Source organism: Drosophila mojavensis, unplaced genomic scaffold (assembly GCF_018153725.1).
Source record: "Drosophila mojavensis isolate 15081-1352.22 unplaced genomic scaffold, ASM1815372v1 contig_74, whole genome shotgun sequence".
Classification (NCBI taxonomy): domain Eukaryota; kingdom Metazoa; phylum Arthropoda; class Insecta; order Diptera; family Drosophilidae; genus Drosophila; species Drosophila mojavensis.
In genome coordinates this window covers 9,089,319-9,097,674 of record NW_025318899.1, presented here as the reverse complement: position 1 = coordinate 9,097,674, position 8,356 = coordinate 9,089,319, and the positions used below count along the sequence as shown (strand labels likewise).

Sequence of the window (8,356 nt, the reverse complement as noted above, 5' to 3'; positions counted from 1 at the left end):
ATTTTTGTAAATTTCCACATATTGCCTTTTTAGTCTCTCCTTGCCCTTGAGTCTTCGTTTAACCTTACATTTCTGGGTTTCCAACGAATTTCTATTTATACGATTTTCTACCTGCCTCAATGGCTCTCATGAGTCGTGAAACTGCACTGAGCACAGGGTATGCAGCAGGCATGCATCGATTGTTCTGGAGAGCACGTGAGTGAGACGCAAGAGCAAATATGACTTGCAAGAGCCACCCTCGTTACTGATCGGCTTTGCGCTCAGCGCTCTCTCAGTCGCACATGCTCTCTCGCTCGCTCTCTATGCTGTTCCTTTGTGTGTGGGCAGTGGGTTGCGCTGCTCCAACTAGGCAAATCGAGGATATGCTGCGATTGCACTGGCCGCATACGCAGCATTCGCCACATTCGCCGCATAGGCTTCAGCTATAGCTACAGGTGCAAATAACCATAATGTACGTAATGCGCTTAACTAACAATAACAGCATTAGAATCACGTCCAATATTTCAGGGCCATTAAGGGCTGCGCCCTGGTCCGAATGCGAGGATTGTTTGTGTGGCAATTGGCACAATGCAAATTAACTAATTCTGGCGCTCTAATTGATTGATTTTCCAGGTTGAATGGCAACACGCACACCGAGGTGTGAAGTTTGTCCAGCATTTCAACATTTTACCGCCGTATACATGTTGAATATTTTTGTTTTGTTTTTGTTGTTGAGTTGCGAGCGCTCAAATTCGAATTCCAAATGATTTTCAACAATTAATTGCCACAAAAAATGCGCCCGGCTACCCTTTGGGGAGTCGTATCAGCAGCGCTGATAAACCCACATCAAGTAGAAAATAAATATATTTCCAAAAAAATTTAATAGAGAACAATGGTAAACGAGAGCTCTTTTCTCAAGTATACATTTTCCGATTAGCTGCGATTCATGACGTCAAAACAGAAACTCTGAATTCAATGGCTCTATTTATGCTAGCAATTGATAACGGCTTGATAATTCTTTGATAAATTCGCATTCAAATGGGCTGCGAAATATTTTCTGATAAATTACCATTTTTCGTTTATTATCAATTTCAGTTGACATCTATTTTGATCGAGTGTTAATTTGTGTGTGATAATTGCTATTTGAGGATTTGAGGAAACTTTCGACTCACACCTGACTAATTCCATATTCAAATACGTCTGTGCGCATAAAAAGATTCCATGCATTCTCATTTTATTTATTTATTTTTTTTTTTGTGATATCAATTCAAATTCTTTTAATTGATAAGAGGGTAAAAGCAGTCAGCCCTCAAATTAGTCAAAGCCAAAGTTTTACCAGGCGCAATTAGGCAAACGCACAAGGGTTAATTAGCCCGCCCACCAGCCAGCCCTAAAAGTAGGCTACACTTTTCGCAGCATCAAGTCGCTGCCAAGTATGTTACGAAAAAAAAAGCAATTCAAATTCGTTTTTCTTTTCTTGCTGAATTCCTCAATGACACATGCAATTATGATAAGAGTGCAAATCCAAAGGCCAAACACGCTCAACGTTCGAGTGGAATCGGGGCACTCGAGTGAGAGGCCGTGGTGAAAAGCTCCGGCTCGAGTGAGTTGTTGCTCGTGTCCCAAAGTTCTTCGGCTGCGATGGCGCTGGCAAATGCTTCGGCTAAGGCAAAGGCAACGGCAACGGCAGCTCCTGTTGCTGTCGGCCATTGGTTGTTTGTCCTGTTTGTCGCTGTGCTCGCGGTCGCACACGCCAAAGGACTACAACTTCATTTTATCATTTGATTTAGCTGCTCAGCCTGTACAATGCGCACTTCCGTCGCCCATTGCCCAAACGGCATTTTTCTTACCTTTGTAGCGTTTCAGGTTGCCGTCTGAGGGTCGTGCGGGGCTTAGGGTTTGCGGGTTTGCTTGCCATTTGGTTCATCTAACTATGTGCAACTATCTTTTTTCAATTTTCCCGCATGGCTGATGCTGTGCTGGCAATGGAGCTGGAGCTAGAGCAGTGGCTGGGACTGGGGAAAGGTGGGTACGTGGGTAGGTGGCGCGAGGCACCAGCACTGTCAGTTGGCGCTGGAGGGTTGCTTACCCAGCGAGCCCATATAAAACGGAAATGGAAGTTTTGTAAATGTTTTCCTTTGTGTTTCTTTTTACTTCTCTGTGTACACACGTCTCTATTTGTATCACAGTGCGGGTGTGTTGGTGTGTGTGTGCGTGTCTGTGTGAACAGAGCAATAACAGCAAACACCAACACTTACGCAATACGACGCCTTTGAAAGATGAGCGCTCTGCCAAACGGGTGGCAACAGCCACCAGCCCCCCCGCCATCAACCAGTTGGTGGCACATGCCAAAGACCTGCACTTTAGTTTTTGGGTTGCAAGTGTTGCTTTTTATGGCACTTGACGCCCAGCCAAACCCAGACCCAAGCCCAGACCCAGACACAAACGCAAACCCAGCCCAGAGCCCAGTCTTGCAGGCATTTGGCGGCCAGCTGGCCAACCTTTTAGCCTGTCCCGAGCTTTTGCACCTGCTCTGCTTCAACGTGTTGAATTTCATTTGGTTCGCCGGCTCTTGATAAGAAACTTCCATTTTAATAGCTGCAACAGTTATGCATATTGATGTGCGCGACAATGTCTGTGTATGTGTGTGTGTGTGTGTGTGTGTGTGTGTGTGGGCGCGGGTATCTGTGTAAGCATCTGTTTTATAGAGAAACTAAAGGGAGATAAAAAGAGGATTCAGTTAAACGCTCAGCTCTGCTAAAGGATTATCAGCTTATCAACTCTTAATTGTGTCCTTGGTAAACGGTTCGAAATGGGTATATGGGTTCGAATTGCAAATTGGAGCTTACGCTGAAATACTGTTAACAGTACTTCATTTTCATTTACACTCTAGACCGAGCTTGATCATAGCCTTAGAGTATATTTTCTCTATAGTACCTGGATAATGTAATATCGTAGCTTAGGAGTGAGTTAGTCTTCCTTGCTTTAAACTCTATTTAACTAAGCTCTGGTAACTAAACCAAGATCAGCTAATCGAATCTTTCGAGTGCACGCGCACTTTTGTAGCACAGTGTACATAGCGTGATCATTGCCATTATCAGCTTAGAGCATAGCAAAGCTTGCGCTCTACAGCTCTAGCTCTAGGCAAAGCTCTATCGAACACCTGCTGTTGAAAGCTTTGCACGCGGAGCTTTTTCGCTTGGCTTTAACGATCGATTCTAAGGTGCTCGCCATATGCGTAGCGCCCAGTCAGTCGCCGTTGACGCGTTTGGCTAATAATAATAACAAATATGACGCCAGTGCGAGTCAGTTGACTGGAAAATAAATAAAAGAGAACAAAAAGAAAAAGAACTGGTAAAAGTTTTAAAATGCCAGATAAAACAACAACTACAACAACAAGCAAATAATGCCCGAGGCTCATATCAAGGCCAGTCGCAGAGAAAAAAATATGAATAAAAAGTGCACTTCATTAAAATGAAAGAAAATATCTGAGAAAACTTTACGAAACAAAGTGCAGTTCAAAGGAAATAAAATATACGAAAACGAGTGAAAGAGAGAGAGAGAAAGAGAGAACTCGACGGGCTCTAGTGAATCGCAATTTAATTACGCGCAACAAAACAAAACTAAGAACCCAAATTGACTGATAAGATAAGACCCAACAGCACCAAGCAGCCAGCCAAAGGTGGGTTCGCTTCACCAATATAATTTGCATCTCGGGCGCAGGTAGAGACAATTTCCAGCGCCAGGTGATGACACAGTTAGACTAGTTTTATGAGAGATCTAGAGCATGGGCACGCAAATGGTATAGAGTATCATTCTGTAAATGAGACTAATTGTGATTGATTTGCCGGTTGACCTAGTGACTTGATGATTGAGTGCGAGAGACGTGCCAGTTGATAGATCAACCGATAGACTAACGGACTGACAAATCGTTTGTTTGAGTGAGAAACGGTGAGTGCGAGTGCTTGACCGCTAAGTGATTAAGCGATTGACAATGATTGAGAAGTGATTGATTGATTGAGTGACTAACTAACAATGTGATTGACTAACAAGTAACGAATGACTGATCAATCAAGTGAGTGACTGTTTGATTGGCCATATGATTGACCCACTGTCAACTGGCTTCACTGATAAGGTCAAAAACGTGACGAACTTTCTGATGATTTTCGACTGAGAGCAAAATGTTTGATAACAAATCACTTTCAAAGCTTATCAAATACGTGCTCTAACGATACACGATATGAAATTGAGTGTTCGAAAAGCGGGGCTTGAGGTAATACAGAGACACCTCAAATGTTCACACAGACGCCAAATCACGTCTGAGCAAGACTTGGCACGAGCAAAGCCGGGTAATGCCCGCTCAAAGACTATCATCATAATTTTATATATGGCTAGTCTCGATTTCAATCTGATTGTTGTTGGTTTTGTTGCTGCTGCTGCTGTTGTCGTCATTGTTGCATTTGGTGCTCGATTCGCGCTTCAGTTGACGCGTGCACAAATACATATACATATATATATATTTCCCGCACAGTTATGCATATTAAATAACTGGGCGGTCTCTTAATGCCAGTTATATTGTGCTCGTAATACCCAAACAATAACGGCATTTGCATGCCAAGGCGCTGGCAAACGTGGCTCAATCATGATTGAGGCCATTCACATGGGCTTCTAAGCGCACTCACATACACAAAATAAGAATTCGAGCAGAGTCGAGCGACTGCCTGGCAGGCATATAAATTGGGCAAATCATCAAAATGTTAAGCATACGACGCGTGTGACAAGCGGCCAAAACAGGAAATTAGCAAAGCAATCGCTCGCATGTGAATATCAATGCAGAGCCATCTAGACGCTGGAGGCAAAGCAGAAATTTCTGTAAAAAGCTGCGCAGCCAATTTTACACTCGAATCAGATTCAAGTGTTGCATAAAGTTGAATTTGATTCAAGAACTTTAATTTGATGTGCATTAAATACTCATATTTTATGAATATGAATACATTTGCATTCACTAAACGTCTGTAGAACAAATAAATCAATTCAATCCATTAAAAGTCAATATTAATTTTAGATATGCATGAAATATGAATCGGGTATATTCGTTTCAATGTGAGTCCAGCTGTTTATGTTCTCCATCTATGCTGCCTATCCGTTCAGTCTTGATAGCTATCTTCTCTATCTCTCTCTGTCTTTTATTGGACAAGTATTGGGCAGTTGGTTACGGTTGGCCTTCAGCATTCCAACACATATTTTAATTTATTAGTGAAAAATCCAGTTCTAGTTGCTTCTAATGATTTATGCAATTCATAAATCAATCAAAATATTTCTGATGTGAATGCTTGGTTGTTTTCCGGCTTTAATCAAAGCTCTATGAAAATGAAATTGACTGCTAATAATATATGCATATTTTTGAGGTCTGTGAAGTGTGTGAAGTGCCAAGCCCGAGCACTTGAAGAAATTAGAAAATTAAAATTCAAAACAGACTTAAGAAGCTCAGCAAAAATATGATAAATATTTCAAGCAAAAGTTTGCTGGGTGAGGAGAGTGGGCAGAAAAGGGGCAAAGGCTATGACAAGGCCGGCAATTGCGTAATTATTATATATGCATGTGTATGTGTGTACATATATGTGTATATTATATATATATCTACATTTACTTTATGTACTCTTATATGGCTCGCTTAGCTGAATGTTGTTTACATACAAGAATTTTCAGAGTACGCAAATTGACAAACAAGCGTCTCCAGTTAAACTGCTCGAGAGCGTAGCAGCTGAGCATGATGGACTGCTAGATACACTGTTAGTTGGAGATAAAAGATAACTATTAAGCAGAGATAACTGAATGAGCAAACTTGTGATCTCTTGACTCTATCTGAAATAAAATTTATTAAAATTCCTTACATAGGGAGTTAAAGCAGTTGTCACCCATATACCCCACTTGGTTGCATTAAAAACCAGAGCATAATAGCATGAAGCTCCACAGCAACAACAACAATAACAATTTGCAATTATGCGGCTTGATGAGGAGTTTGTCAATTGCGTGTAGTTTGCACGCTCTGCTGGCGAGTCGTAAACAAAAAACCCTGAAATATTACCAAAGACTTTACCACAGTAACAACAACAACAACAGCAACAAAAGCCAAGTAATTATTAAGTAAACGCCACAGAAATATAATAATGAAAAGGTCTCTTTGCCTTCAGCTTACACACACACTCACACACACACACACAGCTAGTGATGCTGCTGAGCTACTTGCAACAGTCAAACACACTCACATGCAACCATAACTAACTTGGCCACTGGGCCACTCGCTTATGCACAGCATGTAAACGAAATGAAGTCGCCTCTCCTTGCTAATTTCAACCCATGCCGGAAGTTCACTTGACAGCTGACAGGCAGCTTGACCAGTGTCCACTCTGTCCTGCGTCCAGTGTCCACTCTGTCCACTCTCAACTTATGGCTGTCCTTTTTGCAAACGATTATTATTAAGTGCAGTTGACTAAATCAAATTGATTACAATTTCATGTCGAATTCTCAGCTGAATGCTGTGCAGTTAAGTACGTGTACTTATGTGCATATATAACGGTATATGTGTGCCTGTATTTATGCATATATGTATGCATGTAGATAAGTACTTATAAATGTATATGCATGCATGTATTTATGTTATTTTTAAGTATCTTAACATTTTCCTTTTCATTTTCATTTCATTTTCAAGTAAAAGAAAGAAAGCAAGCAAAGTGCTTTACTGCAGAGCGCCTCTCTATGCGTTTCTCATTAATTAAAGCACAGCTCTGAGATTTCCTGGCTTGATTACGTGTGTTTAACTAAGTGTTGTTTCAACTAGTTGTACGACCATTCTCATAAATTCTATTGTGTGATTATGCATATATGTACTATAGCACTATCGCTATATATATAATGAGTATATATGCACATATATACTTACACACATATATAGGTATGCATATGGTTTCTGTTCCACATGCAAATTTAATTTACTCGCAGCTTGTAATTAAGTAAAACGTACTATTATTATTTTAACTAACTATATATGGGGTTTTCTGCATTAATGGCTTTAAACATAAAACTCGAATGTGGTTAAAGCTTTGGTTGTGAGTGCTTTTATTATTTAAGTTGCACATAAAACAACTGTTTAATGTTTTAGTTTTTAGCCTACTTGCTGTCTTCTTTTATGATGGTCTCTCGCTCTATTTCTGTATGTTTCTCTAGCTCTCTCTTTTTGAGTCTCTTTCTATAACTCTCCCTCTCTCTCCGCTATTTCTTTATTTATTTTCATATTTCTCTCTTTATCAATGCCTTAGTTTTAATTTGTTGTCCCAGTCTACCCCTCCATCACTCTCTTTATCTCTCTGTCTGCTTTTCTCTGTCTGTCTCTCTCTGTCTGTTTCTCTCTCACTCTCTCTGTGTTTCTTCCCCTCTCTCTGTCTCTATCTACTGTAGCCTCACTTCCTCCCTCTCTCTTTCTAGCTGTTTCTCTGTCATACCATCTCTATGTGACCCTGCGAATCTCTATCTTTGGTTCCTCAATGCTCTCTGGTACAGTAGAGCCACCTCACTATTGTTTTCAAGCAATAATTTTCACTCTTCACCTATGTGTCCCCCCCTTCCTCTCTCTCACTCCCTTTTCTACTTTCATATGTTACAGTAACTCGTATATACGCTTCTGTTTCTCAGCTACTAAACAGATGGCCATAAAAAATCAATTACATTTGTATTTGAGCTGTTGTCTTAACCCATGCTTATCCATACATACATATATATGTATATAGGTATACATGCATGCATACATATATAAATATATCTACATATTCAGACAATTTAGTCTTATATACTGTAGTTTCTTCAAGTTTCTTCCTTTTGCATTCAATTTTTCAGTCTCAGTACAAATTGATGTGTGCTGCACATATCATTAGAATGATTCATTGAACTATCAATAGCATTCGATTCGCTTGACAGTGCTCATTCATATTCCCCAGCCAATGCACCATTCTTCTTCTCTCTCACTGTCTCTCTCTAACTCTCTCTCTCACTCTGTCTCTTTCTTATACTTTTTCATCAGTCAGCTTGCATTTCATAGCATTTGGATGCAGTTTTGAGCACTTGGCCACAGAGCCGTTCCATTATCTGCTGTTGCTGTTGTTGTTGTTGCTGTTGCTGTTGCAGCAGCTGTATTGCGCATACGCCTCGTATCCTTTGCTGCTGTTGCTTGTAGCATTGCCGTTGGCTTGGGCTGCGTCTGCTTTTTGCTATTAACGTGCTCATTTTCACATTTCGAAACGAAGCACCGTTTCCCTTGCCAATACAGGGTCCGAGCAACAAGAAAAAATGAGCAAGAAATAGTTGAAAAATATTAAAATTT

The 8,356-nt window shown here is 40.5% G+C and overlaps 1 protein-coding gene across 8 annotated transcripts in view; it reads left to right on the top strand.

The window, feature by feature from the left end:
• The first annotated feature begins 3,234 nt into the window (after nt 1-3,234).
• Nucleotides 3,235-8,356, top strand: part of LOC6581896 (serine-rich adhesin for platelets) — a 31,182-nt gene continuing 26,060 nt past the window's right edge. For 2 of the 8 annotated variants that reach the window (XM_044010013.1, XM_044010010.1), the window contains exon 1: nt 3,235-3,661. The gene's annotated coding sequence lies outside the window, so the exon portion shown is untranslated. The remainder of the gene's footprint in view (nt 3,662-8,356) is intronic. The other 6 variants (XM_044010012.1, XM_044010011.1, XM_044010008.1 and 3 more) reach the window with 3 other exon arrangements.